The sequence below is a fragment of the Delphinus delphis genome, chromosome 13 (genome assembly GCF_949987515.2).
Source record: "Delphinus delphis chromosome 13, mDelDel1.2, whole genome shotgun sequence".
NCBI classification, from domain to species: Eukaryota; Metazoa; Chordata; class Mammalia; order Artiodactyla; family Delphinidae; genus Delphinus; species Delphinus delphis.
Window position 1 is genome coordinate 10619622 of NC_082695.1, and position 17118 is coordinate 10636739.

Consider the following 17118-nt stretch of genomic DNA (forward strand, 5'->3'; position numbering starts at 1 on the left):
ACTGAGCCCGCGTGCCACAATTACTGAAGCCTGTGTGCCTAGAGCCGTGCTCCGCAACAAGAGAAGCCACCGCAATGAGAAGACTGCGCAACACAACGAAGAATAGCCCCCGCTCGCCGCGACTAGATAATGCCCGCGCGCAGCAACGAAGACCCAACACAGCCAAAAATAAATAAATAAATAAGTTTTTAAATAAAAGTATTAAAACTGTTTACTACTTTGTTTAATCCCAGCAAGGGTTAGATCAAAGCATCCAGCTCCTCCCTGCCGCAAGTAATGGAGGAGGGAGAGAGGGAATCACTCTCCAGGGGGCTTCGCCGGACTCCACGGCTAAGCTCAAAACTTAAAAACCTGCAAATGGGAGGGAAAGGGGGAGGCGCGGAAATAATAAGAAGCGGGTCCCAAGAAGGTTGTATTAAAAACAATGAAACCGTAATGTTTTCCATGACAGATTTCATCAGTGCCGCCTGAGTGCATTCTATTAAACCTCATTTATTACATTTTGAGGAACATAATTTAGATATAAGATCCCAGACAGTTTGCAAACTAGCTGAATCCGGACGCATCACCGTCCCCGCCGTGCACGGAAAACAGGCTGTTTTTCCTCTTGATGGTCTCAGGGCTCTCCCTCTACAGTTTGTGTGGGGGAAGGAGACAGTAAGCCGGGATGGGTGTGGAGGGCTCCACGCTGTTATTTGTCGTCTTTCTCCCCCCTCGAGCCGTTTGGACGCGTTGGGCTTCCTGCCCTGTAGCATAAACATCTCTGAAGTTGAACAGGCATACTTCGTTGTGTTCTGGAATCTGCGGGCTGATAGGAAATAGGTGCACAGGTGCCAAAAAAGCAACATACACGCGCAGCACAAATTGTTGATTTGTTTATCTAAGGGTCTCCCCTGAGCCTCCCAAGACTCCCCCCACCCACTCGGAGAATCTCATTCACTGGGATTTACAAAGCAGGAGTTGACCCAGTGGATGAAACAGATGATATTTTCATTCTAGGATTTCCAGGTCACTGGGAAGTCTCCCTACTCCCACCAAACTCCCAGCCCAAAACACTTCCCCAGCCCTGCTTTCTAAGGCCTAAAATGCCCCTTTGTGAAAACCAAAAGAGTTGAGGCATGCCAGAGACTCTATGTTATTTCATCTATTCCTCTCCTTGGTCCACTCAGGGCATGCATTAGTCATCCTGCTGCATGGAGGACAACACACACTCAGACTGGTGAAGCGACTTTCCCAGGGTCACTCGGTGATTAAGTGGCAGAACCAGGAATCCAGGCCCAGGGGATACTATATACGATTTAAACATTCTTTTAATGGCAGGACACAACACGCTGACACTCAAATAGAGGAAGGGCAGAAGTCTTTGTCACTGACAGCTCCAAATGAGAGAAGGCCACCATGCAGGGCCTCCCAGGGCTTTGCACTGGGGGCAGGGTAGCATCGAGTTGGAGCTACTGCAGGGGCACCTTATGGACGGCAAGCACAGCGGGGCTACCTGGGTCTCTGGGGCTCCCTGTGGACTGGCTGGTACTTGCTCTGGCATGATTAGGGCAGGTGCACTGTGACCCCAGAGTGTGAGAGCCCCATGATCAGCTGCTCAAGAAGAGGAACTAACAAGCCTCTAGACAGGGCCTCAAAACTGGGTTAAGACAGCATTTTAAAAATATATTATATATATATTGTACATGTTATAGGTGGGTCTAATTCTGAATCCCATAACCTTTTCCTCTCTCTGTACTGAAAATGCCTATCAACCTTGGGGTCGCCCATCCTCAAGACATTCACTTGGTCACCCTGTCTTGTTGGCCCCATCTCTGAAAAGTCTCTTGGATTAGTGCCCTGCTCGAGAAAGTTACGCTCAGATCTCTTTCATGAACTACAAGACCCTTCGAGAGAGCAACACAGGGTTAAGAGAAAGAAAGTGAGCTCAGAGGTCAGCACAGGGGTCAAATTGTGGTCCTGTCACTTGTTAGCTGCACGACCTCAGACATCAGTGTCCCGTTGAGCCTCACCTGCATCTGCAAAATGGGAATTAGAGGATGGCCTGCCGCTGGAGATCGCCAGGAGGGAAGAAGGCAGATTATCTGTTGGCAATCCTGGCAGAGAGTAAGTCCTCAGTTAAGATACGCAGCACTGCTGCTGCTGTGATTCTGTGCGCTCCGGCGCAAACCTGCATTTCAACCTCGCCAGCCACACTCTGCTCCCCAAACACTACCGTGCTCCTCCTTACGTCTCTGCCTCGGCTGGGATATTTTTCTGTACACCTTTCCCACTTCCCAGCACGTCCTGGTCATCCTTCAGGGCTCACCTCCATGGTCTTCTCCTCCAAGAAGCCTCCTGGAGCCACTGCCTACCCCAGCGGAATCCAGCTCTCCCTGCCCAGCGCTCCCTCCCACTCCTGCAAAGTCTGAACTGGGCATTTGGTGGGAAGGAAGTCGGGTTCCTCCCTGCTACCCCCACAGTGAGCTACGTGAGGAAGTGCAGAATCTTATCACACAGTGGAGTGGTAGCTGTCTTGATGTATTAGTCAGGGTTCTCCAGAGAAACAGAACCAGCAGGACAGATAGATATAGATGTAGATTTTTCAATATTATATATATAGTCTATCAATAGACTATAGATCTATATCAATCTATATCTATATCTACATGAGGATATTTATTATAGGAATGGGCTCGTGTGATTATGATCTGCCCTCTACAAGCTGGAGACCCAAGAGAGCCGGTGGTGTGATCCAGTCCACGTTCAACTCTGGGCCTCCCTTAGCCCAGCCAAGCTGACACTTAAAACTAACAATTATAGCTGATGAGGCACCTTTGAGTAGCTGCCTTCCCTTTCTTGTCTCACTCCTCCACTCCGTCACCTTCGCTCCTCAACTTGCACTCAAGTTCTTATCTCAGGGGCTGCTTCTGGGGGAATCCAGATTGACACGTAATCCCCGCTAGCCATGAGATCTGGAGCATGTTACTTAAACTCTCTGTGCCTCCACCTTCCCTTCTAGAAATGAAAATAGTTTTACTTATGGAATTTTATTACGAGGATGAGATGAGCTAAGTTGCGCCTGGGAAAGTGCCTGAAAAATAGAAAACACTATAAATATTAGGTCTTATTATTCTCAAGATCTAGCTTAGGACCTGGCATATGCTATGGCTTCACAAAAGTGTTTGCTGGTTAAAGCATATTGAATCTCTCAGGATGGAGGAAGGCTGTATATTGAGCCTTTTCATTCTGCATTAGTTAGGTTCTTCCAGTTGCCAAGAACTCACTCAAGCAAACACAAGCAAGGCAGCCTGTTTCAAGGATGTACCTGCAGGAACAGAGACGGGCGTCTCTAAGGAACTGCAGAACCACCAGCCAGGCAGACTGTACCAAGGCAGGAGCATAAGTGGGGAATAGGAAGGTGTCTCAGATTCCGAGAACAGCCCTAGTGAATGGGTTATCTTGTCATCCTCCAAGAGCTGCAGGGTGCTTTTGTGTCTTCCCTCTAGAGATCTATTGCTCATACAGCTCACCTGCTCCCTCTGTATTGCCTCTCTTTGTACAACTTTCTGGTTCCACTGAGGTCTCTGAGTTTCCAGTAACATCTCTTTCCCCGTGGATTCTGTTCCAGTCGAGAAATAGTCATAGGAGTCAAAATGGGATGAAGACATCAACTTTGGGGGTGGTAAAGCTGCACTTCGGAGCACATTGTAGACTTGTGACAAGAGGCAAGAATTCCGCTCCTTCCCCCCCAGTCTAGACCTTGATTCTTCCCTCAGCAAAGAGTCTGCTCTCCAGCCAGCCTGGCCCACACCTGCTGACCAAGAAGAGACCTGACGGAGGTGAGAGTACAGGTCATCTCACTGCAGAGGGGCAGGAGCTGAGAACAGACATTCTGAACAACTCTGAAACCAGAGCTTGACAGAGAGACCGAGCTGGCCACACTCAGACCTGTTCCCAGCTTCACCAGCAGATCATCTATTCACCCCGCTGGTAGAGTGAGAAAAGGAGGAGGAGGGATGGACTGACACCCTCCCTGGTACTTCTAGAACGGTCGGTAGAAGTTGTTATTGTAATGGACTATGGCAGACTAGACAGGGGAGGGTTGGAATGTTTTCTTCCTGCAGCTACTAACTGACCAACCTTGCCTGTGTCTATAGTTCAAATTCCCAAGAGACAGGACCTGATTGGCCCAGAGACTCATCTTCATCTCTGTTTGGACAGCTAGTCCATAAAGAGCTAGCTCAAAGGCCATTGGCCAGCCTACCCCTTAGTGCAACCTGAAATTGCCCTGTTCATTTATTTGTTTATCATCTTCCCACACCCCGACTAGGGTGTTCCTGAGGGACAGGAATCTTGTCTGTTATGGTCATTGTTTCATCCCCAGCATCTAGAAAGGTACATGGCACAAAGTAGGAGCTGGATAAATATTTATTGAATATAAGATTGAATGATTGATTAATGCAACAAATAGGTGAGTGAATGAACAAACCTAACAGGTTTATAAAAAGCCCTACCTACATCACTGGAGCCTCTCCTCTATCACCCAGGGAACTCAGCTTCAGCCCGCAGCTTGTTTAGCCCACGGGGCAAAGTCCCTCAGGTAATGAGACCTCACTCACCTACAAGGCAATTGAGTGAGTTTCCATTGTCATGGCAGCGAGCCGATGCCCATCAAAGCAACTCAGCCAAGTGTTCCTTCTAACCACTGGAATCTTTCTGAGAGATGTTCTGACCAACACAATTTTCTCCATCTTATTCTATTTCCAGTGATGTTTTAGCCCATCTTGAAACTGGACCACTTCTCTGATTACCTGCTTCTTAATCCAACTCTGTCTGCACCAGTTCCCTTGATTAACGCCTTTCCCACAGACTATAAAGTCCTTCTCCAACTCACTACCCAGGGCATTATTTAACAGAAACCTAAACCCAGCAAGCTAATGAAAACAGCTCTTGCAAATAATCCTTTAAAGGGGTTTTAAGTACCCAGTTCCTACTAAACTGATGCAAATTAATGACCTTTAGGAGGCTTCTAAAAACTCACTATTCTTTTACCCAGAAGGGAGTAGCGATGAGGTCACAGATACTAAGCACCAAAACAAATCAGTCCCAAGTTTAATCACTGCTGAGCCTGACACAGTGTTAAAAGGGGACAGTGCCCTGGAGAGCTCTGAAAAAGGAGAACTCAGTGTTGCTAAAAGAAGTAGACGGGGATGCCCCAAAGGAAGGGACTTTGTCCCAATTTCCTCAGCATTGGTCAGAGGGGCTGGGAAACTTAAAGGCTGAGCTATACTCATGAATAAATAAGACCTCCAGGGCCATTGTGCAGATCAGAGATAAAATGTAAATGTAAATGTAAAATGTAAATCTGCACATAGCAGATGCTCAATAAAGGCTAAATGTTGTTATGATGAAAACCACACACTGGTGCCTGTGACAGCAGGGACCTGGAGAAAGAGGGTCAGTCCAGGGGCAGGGGTGTCTTGGCACCAAAGGGCTTTTGTGTGCTCAGCAAAGTGGAGGCTTTGGAGCTATGAGGTTTACAGCTCCAGGACATGTATTTAAGGGCCCCTACGGCCAAAAGGGACAATTTAGGAAGGTCCTAAGTTAGCTGACTTGTTGAGAGGGCAGAGCAGAGGCTTCGTCTCAAGGGAGCTGAGGTCAGGGTGAACCTCTCCAATTCTGTGAGTCTACACTGGACCAGAAGTACCTTTCCTTGTATTACTCTTCAAATTCACAGTGCACTCTCTACCGCTTCTCACCATCCCTGTCCTCTGATTTACAGCTCTAGGTTCACCTCCTCCAGGAAGCCCTCCTAGACTTTTGCAACCTACATACTCTTTTTCCCATCTCTATATCCCTATGACATTCACAGTCTGCAGCAAACAGTCTAGCCTCCTTTTTCCACTTTACACCTTACTGGTTTCTAGTACGTGAGATCTGGGAGCTCTCTTTATTATTATTATTTTTTTTAATTAAAACCCCATGGCTTATTTATTTTATAACTGTAGGTTTTTACCCCTCATTCCCCTTTACCTATTTCTCCCAGTCCCCATGCCCTCCCCTCTGGCAATCACTCATTTTTTTCTCTGTATCTATGAGTTTGTTTTCTTTTTTTTGATTTTTATTTTTTTATACAGCACGTTCTTATTAGTTATCCATTTTATACATATTAGTATATATATATATATATATCTCAATCCCAATCTCCCAATTCATCACAGCATCACCACCATCCCCCACCACCACTTTCCCACTTGGTGTCCATACGTTTGTTCTCTGCATCTGTGTCTCAGTTTCTGCCCTGCAAACAGGTGCATCTGTACCATTTTTCTAGATTCCACATATATACATTAATATTCCATATTTGTTTTTCTCTTTCTGACTTACTTCACTCTGTATGACAGTCTCTAGATTCATCCACATCTCCACAAATGACCCAATTTCGTTCCTTTTTATGGCTGAGTAATATTCCATTGTATATATGTACCACTTCTTCTTTATCCATTTGTCTGTCTATAGGCCTTTAGGTTGCTTCCATGACCTGGCTATTGTAAATAGTGCTGCAATGAACATTGGGGTGCATGTGTCTTTTTGAATTATGGTTTTCTCTGGGTATATGCCCAGTAGTGGGATTGCTGGGTTGTATGGTAATTCCAGTTTTAGTTTTTTAAGGAACTTCCATACTGTTCTCCATAGTGGTTGTATCAATTTACATTCCCACCAACAGTGCAAGAGGGTTCCCTTTTCTCCACACCCTCTCCAGCATTTGTTGTTTGTAGATTTTCTGATGACGCCCATTCTAATTGGTGTGACGTGATACCTCACTGTGGCTTTGACTTGCATTTCTCTAATAATCAGTGATGTTGAGCAGCTTTTCATGTGCCTCTTGGCCATCTGTATGTCTTCTTTGGAGAAATGTCTATTTAGGTCTTCTGCCCATTTTTGGATTGGGTTGCTTGTTTTTTTGATATTGAGCTGCATGAGCTGTTTATATATTTTGGAGATTAATCCTTTGTCTGTTAATACGTTTGAAAATATTTTCTCCCATTCTGAGGGTTGTCTTTTCGTCTTGTTTATGGTTTCCTTTGCTGTGCAAAAGCTTTTAAGATTCATTAGGTCCCATTTGTTTATTTTTAGTTTTATTTCCGTTACTCTGGATGGTGGATCAAAAAGATTTTGCTGTGATTTATGTCAAAGAGTGTTCTTCCTATGTTTTCCTCTAAGAGTTTTCTAGTGTCCGGTCTTACATTTAGGTCTTGAATCCATTTTGAGTTTATTTTTGTATATGGTGTTAGGGAGTGTTCTAATTTCATTCTTTTACATGTAGCTGTCCAGTTTTCCCAGCACTACTTATTGAAGAGACTGTCTTTTCTCCATTGTATATCCTTGCCTCCTTTGGCATAGATTAGTTGACCATAGGTGAGTGGGTTTATCTCTGGGCTTTCTATACTGTTTCATTGATCTATATTTCTGTGTTAATCAAGACAGTACCATATTGTCTTGATTACTGTAGCTTTGTAGTATAGTGTGAAGACAGGGAGTCTGACTCCTCCAACTCCTTTTTTTCCCCTCAAGATTGCTTTGGCTATTCGGGGTCTTTTGTGTCTCCATACAAATTTTAAGATTTTTTGTTCTAGTTCTGTAAAAAATGCCACTGGCAGTTTGATAGGGATTGCATTGGATCTGTAGATTGCTTTGGGTAGTACAGTCATTTTCACAATATTGATTCTTCCAATCCAAGAACATGGTATATCTCTACGTCTGTTGGTATCATCTTTAATTTCTTTCATCAGTGTCTTATAGTTTTCTGCATACAGGTCTTTTGTCTCCCTAGGTAAGTTTACTCCTAGGTATTTTATTCTTTTCGTTGCAATGGTAACTATGTTGAATAACAGTGGTGAGAGTGGACATCCTTGTCTTGTTCCTGATCTTAGAGGAAATGCTTTCAGTTTTTCACCATTGAGAATGATGTTTGCTGTGGGCTTGTCATATATGGCCTTTATTATGTTGAGGTAGGTTCCCTCTATGCCCACTTTCTGGAGAGTTTTTACCATAAATGGGTGTTGAATTTTGTCAAAAGCTTTTCTGCATCTATTGAGATGATCATATGGTTTTTATTCTTCAATTTGTTAATATGGTGTATCACATTGATTGATTTGCGTATATTGAAGAATCCTTGCATCCCTGGGATAAATCCCACTTGATCATGGTGTATGATCCTTTTAATGTGTTGTTGGATTCTGTTTGCTAGTATTTTGTAAAGGATTTTTACATCTATATTCATCAGTGATATTGGTCTGTAATTTTCATTTTTTGCAGTATCTTTGTCTGGTTTTAGTATCAGGGTGATGGTGGGCTCATAGAATGAGTTTGGGAGTATTCCTTTCTCTGCAATTTTTTGGAAGAGCCTGAGAAGGATGGGTGTTAGCTCTTCTCTAAATGTTTGACAGAATTGTCCTGTGAAGCCATCTGGTCCTGGACTTTTGTTTGTTGGAAGATTTTTAATCACAGTTTCAATTTCATTACTTGTGATTGGTCTGTTCATATTTTCTATTTCTTCCTGGTTCACTCTTGGAAGGTTATACCTTTCTAAGAATTTTTCCATTTCTTCCAGGTTGTCCATTTTATTGGCATACAGTTGCTTGTAGTAGTCTCTTAAGATGCTTTGTATTTCTGCAGTGTCTGTTGTAACTTCTCCTTTTTCATTTCTAATTTTATTGATTTGAGTCCTCTCCCTCTTTTTCTTGATGAGTCTGGCTAACGGTTTATCAATTTTGTTTATCTTCTCAAAGAACCAGCTTTTAGTTTTATTGATCTTTGCTATTGTTTTCTTTGTTTCCATTTCATTTATTTCTGCTCTGATCTTTATGATTTCTTTCCTTCTGCTAACTTTGGGTTTTGTTTGTTCTTCTTTCTCTAGTTCCTTTAGGTGTAAGGTTAGATTCTTTATTTGAGATTTTTCTTGTTTCTTGAGGTAGGCTTGTATTGCTATAAAATTCCCTCTTACAACTGCTTTTGCTGCATCCCGTAGGTTTTGGATCGTCATGTTTTCTTTGTCATTTGTCTCTAGGTATTTTTTGATTTCCTCTTTGATTTCTTCAGTGATCTCTTGGTTATTTAGTATTGTATTGTTTAGCTTCCATGTATTTGTGTATTTTACGTTTTTTTCCCTGTAATTGATTTATAATCTCACAGCGCTGTGGTGTGAAAAGATGCTTGATACGATTTCAATTTTCTTAAATTGACTGAGGCTTGATTTGTGACCCAAGGTGTGATCTATCCTGGAGAATATTCCATGTGCACTTGAGAAGAAAGTGTAATCTGCTGTTTTTGGATGGAATGTCCTATAAATACCAATTAAATATCTGGTCTATTATGCCATTTAAATTTTGTGTTTCCTTAGTAATTTTCTGTTTGGATGATCTGTCCATTGGTGTAAGTGAGGTGTTAAAGTCCCCCACTATTATTGTGTTACTGTCAATTTCTTCTTTTATAGCTGTTAGCAGTTGCCTTATGTATTGAGGTGTTCCTATGTTGGGAGTGTATATGTTTATAATTGTTACATCTTCTTCTTGGCTTGATCCCTTGATCATTATGTAGTGTCCGTCCTTGTCTCTTGTAACATTCTTTATTTCAAAGTCTGTTTTATCTGATATGAGTATTGCTACTCCAGCTTTCTTTTGATTTCCATTTGCATGGAATATGCTTTTCCATCCCTTCACTTTCAGTCTGTATGTGTCCCTAGGTCTGAAGTGGGTCTCTTATGGACAGCATATATATGGGTCTTGTGTTGGTATGCATTCGGCAAGCCTGTGTCTTTTGGCTGGAGCATTTAATCCATTCACGTTTAAGGTAATTATCGATATGTATATTCTTATGACCATTTTCTTAAGGTTTTGGGTTTGTTTTTGTAGGTCCTTTTCTTCCCTTGTGTTTCCCACTTAGAGAAGTTCCTTTAGCATTTGTTGAGGAGCTGGTCTGGTGGTGCTGAATTCTCTTAGCTTTTCCTTATCTGTAAAGCTTCTGATTTCTGCATCGAATCTGAATGAGATCCTTGCTGGGTAGAGTAATCTTGGTTGTAGGTTCTTCCCTTTCATCACTTTAAGTATACCATGCCACTCCCTTCTGGCGTGTAGAGTTTCTGCTGAGAAATCAGCTGTTAACCTTATGGGAGTTCCCTTGTATGTTATTTGTCGTTTTTCCCTTGCTGCTTTCAATAATTTTTCTTTTTCTTTAATTTTTGCCAATTTGATTACTATGTGTCTTGGTGTGTTTCTCCTTGGGTTTATACTGTATGGGTCTTGCTGCACTTCCTGGACTTGGGTGGCTATTTCCTTTCCCATGTTAGGAAGTTTTCGACTATAAACTCTTCAAATATTTTCTCAAGTCCTTTCTCTCTTTCTTCTCCTTCTGGCACCCCTATAATGCGAATGTTGTTGCGTTTAATGTTGTCCCAGAAGTCTCTTAGGCTGTCTTCATTTCTTTTCATTCTTTTTTCTTTATTCTGTTCCACAGCAGTGAATTCCACCATTCTGTCTTCCAGGTCACTTATCCGTTCTTCCACCTCAGTTATTCTGCTATTGATTTCTTCTAGTTTTTTTTTTTTTTTTTAGTGTAGTTTTCATTTCAGTTACTGTATTGTTCATCTCTGCTTGTTTGTTCTTTAGTTCTTCTAGGTCTTTGTTAAATACTTCTTGCGTCTTCTCGATCTTTGCCTCCATTCTTTTCCGAGGTCCTGGATCATCTTCACTATCATTATTCTGAATTCTTTTTCTGGAAGGTTGCCTATCTCCACTTCATTTAGTTGTTTTTCTGGGGTTTTATCTTGTTCCTTCATCTGGTACATAGCCCTCTGCCTTTTCATCTTGTCTCTCTTTCTGTGAATGTGGTTTTCATTCCAGAGGCTGCAGGATAGTAGTTCTTCCTGATTCCGCTGTCTGCCCTCTCTTGGAGCCCTCTTGAGGATTGAGACTCTGGCTCATATGCCTCATGTATCCCTCACAGACATGTTTTGTAATCTAGGGCCTCTCACTCTATAATATGCACATGAATCCCCTGGAGATCTTGTGGGAATGCAGATTCTGATTCTGCAGGTCTTGGCTAAGGCCTGAGACTGCATTTCTAACAAGCTCCCAAGTGATGTCAATGGTACTTTGAGTAGCATGGATCTACAGCATCTTACCAACACTGTTTCTTCAAGCTTTTAATGTGTTACATATCTAAAAAGATAGAGAGAGAAACAAGTCTACTTCAGGAGTTCTCAGAGCCTTTAATGGACGTTATGAATCTTCAAGAAGGGGCTATGGTGTGCAGCATCTCCCAACAGAAATCTCTGTTCAGGGGAGTGTCCTACAGCATTTATCTCATTATCAGATACACGTCAATTGCTAATAATAAGAGCAAATATTTATTGCATCCTTACTACAGGCCAAGCATTTTACACACACCATCTTATATAATTATTCCATTGAACACTATGAGGTAAGCACTACTGGGATCCCCGTTTTAGAGGAGGAGATGGAAGCTACAGGGGTTAAGCCCTGTACCCAAGTGTGTGTGGCAGAGTCAGGAATTGAACCCCATTAGTGTGGCTCCAGGGTCCTCTATTTTAACCATCCCACTTGACCTCTAAGCTTGGACCCACAAATCTTCCTTCTGCCATGAATAATGGCTAAAAGGCCAAACTTGGTGAGGACAGGCTTCTGCCTCAACTGCAGTCAGTTTTGTCCAGGTGCTCTTTTTTTACATAGCTATGAGTTGTTTGTTTGTTTTCCCCCCCCTACGGTGAACATTTACTTATCGTATGTAAGAAAGAAAAAGAGCACACTTCTGTTTCAGCTCAGAATGTGTCTGGTTTCAAGTAACAGGACAGACAGGTGTTTGTTTTTATTACACTACAAGATGTCAGAGGTAGATGGTTAGAGACTTTTTAAGTCAGCCATCAGAAACCCAGGCCCCTTCTTTCTTTCCAGGTGTGTGGACAATAACAGAGAAAGCTTATGTCTTGGTTCTGGAAGAAGTTGGTGTAAGCCCCTTCCTCATTCATTCTTTCATTTGAAAGGCATGTTAAGGTCCTTCCATGTGTCAGACAGTGGGTTTTGGAACAAAGATGAATAGATACAACCAAGTCTATGGGTCAGATAAGATTATACAGATACACAATCTCCTAATTATGGTACCATGAAGTGACTATTATTTATTTCAACCCTGGCTTTCTACAGAAAGGATCTGAGGTGCTAACGTACTGTGATACGTGTTATAAGAGAAGTGAGCACAGGATCTGTGGGAGCCCAGAGAAAGGGCCCCTCACCTACCTGGGGGTGAAGAAGGGCAAAAGGAGTCAGGGAAAGGGTGGATCTGAGTCTTGTAGGGCAAAGAGAAATGAGCTGGGCAAGAGAAGGTCAGGTAGGCAGGGCATGCCAAGCCAGGAAAAATAAAAGGACAGTGTAAGTAGTCAAAATGCTTTGTGCTGAATCCTGTTTGGGCTTTTTAAAACAGGGGTTGTTTTTTTTCCCCCTCATGAAAAAGAAGCAGAGGGATAAATACCTCCAGTGTTGTTTCAGTGAATCAACCACATAAGGATCCTGGATCAACTTCTCTGCAATTCTCTTCTCCCTCCCCTCATGGTTGTAAGATGGCTGCAACTGCTCTGGGTATCACAAAAGGACAGAATAAGCTTCCCTGACAGCTTTGCCCTTCCAGGCAAAGCTGTTCACTTTGCAGTGTAGCACAGTAGTTTGTGCATATGGGTTAGGGGGTTAAACTAGATGAGATTCACTGAAGACACACAAAGTTTCTAATAGAATTATATCTGAAGAAACAAATGTGATCTTGAAATGAAAGGGACAGAAAGGGTACAAAGCAAAAAGAGATATTCAGATCATCAAATTTCTACAAGCAGGAAGCAGGCTGAGAAAACTATTCAGTATAAATGCACACCACCTTTTATATAAAAGGAAGGATGACTAAGAGGGTAGAACCAAGAGTCTAGAATTTGGAGTCAAGAGCCGTGGAGAATTATTCCCTGGACTTGAGACTGAATCAAGGAACTGTCAATCTGTGCCCAGCTGGATTTCAGAATTGCTATGGACCAGTGACTCCTGTGTGCCTCACATCTTCAGCTTTGTGAACAAGAATGTCTACAGTGGTTATTCTACGTCGGTTCCAGCATAGTATCTAAAGATAGTTTATCTTCAAATCCTGGCTCTGAGCTTGGTATTTTGGGCACCTCCAACCATAAGCCAATTTCTTCATCTGTGGAATCAGGACAATAATGCCTACCTATCTCATAGGTTGTTATAAACACTCAATAAGCTAAACATATAATCACTCCACAGTGCCTGGCACAAAGTAAGTAGTGTTCAGTAAATGACAACTGTTATTATTTTTCATTATTCTCCCCTTTGTATTCTGAATATACTCTTACTATAGCACCTGCCATTCTGCACTGGAATTATATGCCATACGTCTACTCCATATATATGCTACTGTTTACTCCATTAGGCTCTGAGCACTTGGGGCTTAGAGAAGATATTCATGTTTGTATCTTCAACAAACATAAATACCCTGGCATATGGTAGATGATTGGGAAGTGTTTGTTGAATGAAGAGAAGAGAATGGAATAGAAGAGAATGGAATAGAAAACGATAGAAAAATGTATACCCATGATTCGGCATTCCTTTCTGCTAGCTTTTGGTATTGAATAACATGGTTTTCTTTCCTGGTTGTTGTTATGGGAAATGATTTGATAAAGGCAGGGGACCTTCCTGTCAGTCATGACTGTACAATTCTGAAAACCTGTGATGCTGAAGTTCTCCAGAAGCTGTCCCTACAACAGGAATCCGCTGTGGCTGGGGCAAGACCCCTGGAAAATGAAGAGCTTCTCCCAATTTGGAGACATCAGAGCTCCAGAAACACGCAAAACAGCCAGTTCTCCTCAAGCCACTTCCCTTTCCCAGAGTACTGTGCTGACCACCCCTCTCCCAGCTCTGTGTTGTGAGAAGATGAAGTTCAGTGACTCAAGGTTTCTCTTGTGGCCCCAGACAGTTGAAGGCAAAATGGGATGTGGACACAAGGATGTTTTTGCTGACTCTTCTTTAGTGCTTCAGGGAACATTACATTTAGCTAATTTAGGAAGAATATCAAATTAAGAGATACCCATCTGCATAATAGCTATTAGAAATAAAACTCTCAAGAAGCAAGGGGCTATAGTGCCCAAGGTCATGACCTATGACCTCCTTCAGAGCTAGGATCCTTTACCAGCACCAACAACAGTCCTAGCACAAATGCCAAGAACAAATTCCTAGCATAAATGATGCCACTCACTCATAGCAGACATTACTAATCAATTATAGCATACTTTCACCCCAGACATAGCTTCAAATGCTTCTCATCCCACTGACTGAAGAAAGTCACTACTAATTGATTGGGAGTGCCATGCAGGATTAAACCCACTTTCTTTCCCTGACCTAGATGTTCACACTACCTGTGCAGTCCTCACAATTATAATAATCCCCTTAGATGGTTCTTCTTTAGGTCCCTAACAACATGATCCTAATAGCATCCTAAGACATCATGAGCAGACTACTTGCATCTCATATTGCCTCCTCTCTCTAGGATCCTCTTACTTTCCCGAACTGTACTTTAGTAGGACATAATATGAAACAGTCAAATAAAATCACATTTACTATAAGAACACTGTTGAGGGTATTGTTCATTACTTTATACACCGTCTTCTCTATGAGGCTCCAGGAGGGAAAAAATGCCTTTCTAATCTTAGGATCAATAATGGATGTGTCTCTCCTGAGCCACCAGACTTTCTTGCCTTATGAACCATATGCATTCTGTAACAGACACGTTTCCCTCTTTGCACTGGCTGCAGGAAGCTTACAGACCAGGATGGCACTACTCCCCTTATAATTCATGCATTAATCTCTTTAAAGAATCCAAATTATTTTTCTTGGTTTTTTCCCTCCTTTGTCTTACTTATCTTAATTTTCATTTATTTTATTCTGCTACAGTTTGTGCATCCTTGTAAGCCACGTTGAATACTTGGGGGAATAAACTTGGTATAAATAAACAGAGGGATAACTAATACCCGGACGAATGTGAAGCATTATTCAGGTTTCTAAATATTCATTTCACGTGCAAATGTTGGGGATAGGGTGCATCAGAGTATGTTTATTGGGGGAGTGGAGTGCATAAGACCATCTTTCTCTTTAAGCATCTACCCTTGTTCCTCTTACTCTGTAGGACCTAAAAAAGGTGTGTGTGTGTGTGTGTGTGTGTGTGTGTGTGTGTGTGCACGCGCGCGTGTGTGTGTCCTCACTTCCCTGCTTCACACATGTTCCTACAGACCTGAGACCACCACACAGCAACCTAAATCAGCTTGCCAAGAGGCATGTAGTTTAACCTGAACACCAAATGCCCAGGGGGTTCTTGAAGCGCCAAGATGAAAGAACGGTCACTCTCATTATTCCCAAGAGTCACAGCTCTCCGTTGGCTAAACTACTTGTCTAAACCACTGTAAACACATGGACTTTGAAGCTACATATATCTGTGTTTAAATCCTCATTCTGCCATTCAGAATGTATTTACTTAACCTCTTTTTCTAAGCCTCAGTTTCCTCTTCTGTAAAATGCCTACTTTCTGGAGTTGATGGCTTAAGTGAGATAATATATGAAAAGCACTTAGCACAATGTTGGGTACGTGGTGAGTCCTTAATAAATGATAGCTATTACTTTACGGCTCTGATTGCTCTTGTCTCCCTTAATCTTGTAAACTATAGGCTCTGCTTCACTACGGTGGGGGTAGAGAGTAATTTGGTTTATTACATCCTTATTAGCATCTAGCCCAGGGTCAAGAACACGTAGGTGTTTAATATCTGGCTGCTGAATACTCGGAAGAACGTGCACCTGGAGACATTAACAATGAATATATTTACCATGCTGTGCAATATTCCATTATACTATACTACTTCCTCCTTCCTAGAATGGTCTGTCTTCAATTGGCATCAGTTATATTGATAGCACCCTCTGCTAGCTGGCAGTAGCAACAAATAACCTCTTAAACTTAGCGTGAGATTTGCTCTGAAGGAAAAGAAAGGAAGAAAACAGACATGTACTGAGTGCCCACTGTGTGCCAGCCAATGTCCTGGACATGTCCATCATCTGTGCATGAAACTTTGTGGTTAGTGAGTGAAATCCACACCAGCCCCCATCAGGTCAATTCTCCCTGTGTGTAAATCCTACAGCCTGAGCACCTAACAATCTATATTCTTTTCCAGGTCAAATGAAATGACAAGAGGATTAAAAATGTGTCTCAGAAACCTGTAACCAGAGCTCAAGAAGCCAGCAACAGGGAGAGCCCTGGTTAATTTCAAGATGCCAAACAGCCAGCTTTCTATCAGTTTCCAGGACCTTATTTCCCGCCCCCCCCTTCATTCTCAGAATTGATGTTTATGTTTCCACCAGGATAGAGACCAATTCTCCTTGGCATCCTCGGTCAGAAAGAATCAGAAATTTTCCACCTGGGATGCTACAAATTGCATTTCTCAACACAGTTCTGGAATACAGGATATGACCAGCATAGCTAATGCTGAGTGATCAAAATTCAGGTGCTCTAACTTTATAACAATCATCATCAGGCAGTCAGAGTTTCACCAAGGGATGGAGCCTCTTGTCCTCTAAGATTCAGACAGCAGGAGCACAGCAATCTGAAAGCAGCTCCCAGGGGAGACTGCAGCGTGAGGGGAGGCTGGTTGAAGCCTCTGCCAGCCCCACCCACATGACTTGGGGCACATTGCCACATTGCTCTAAGCCTCAGTTTCCCCATTTATGAAATGAGGATCGGAGCAGGACCTAATTCAGCGAGCTACTGGGAAGATTAAATAATAAAACACGTATGACGTTCTTAGCCCGGTGCCTGGATCATGGGAAGTGTGTGATAAATCTTAGCCAAGCTGTGTAGGCAGCTTGTCTGGTGTTTGTCCTCCTTCTCTAAAAATATTCCTCACTCCACACCCCAGTTAAACCCTTGAGAGCTATATTTATCCTATCTGGAACCCCTTCCCCCGCTCCAAAGTTCCCAGCCAATGGTGGTTGGAACGTAGAGGAAACGTCACCCAAACCAGACCAA

General features: G+C 42.6%; 1 protein-coding gene across 1 annotated transcript in view; it reads right to left on the reverse strand.

Annotated features, from left to right (window-relative positions):
• Positions 1 to 603: 603 nt before the first annotated feature.
• SUDS3 (SDS3 homolog, SIN3A corepressor complex component) overlaps positions 604 to 17118 on the reverse strand; it is a 291148-nt gene continuing 274633 nt past the window's right edge. The window contains exon 14 of the mRNA XM_060028081.1: positions 604 to 808. The gene's annotated coding sequence lies outside the window, so the exon portion shown is untranslated. The remainder of the gene's footprint in view (positions 809 to 17118) is intronic.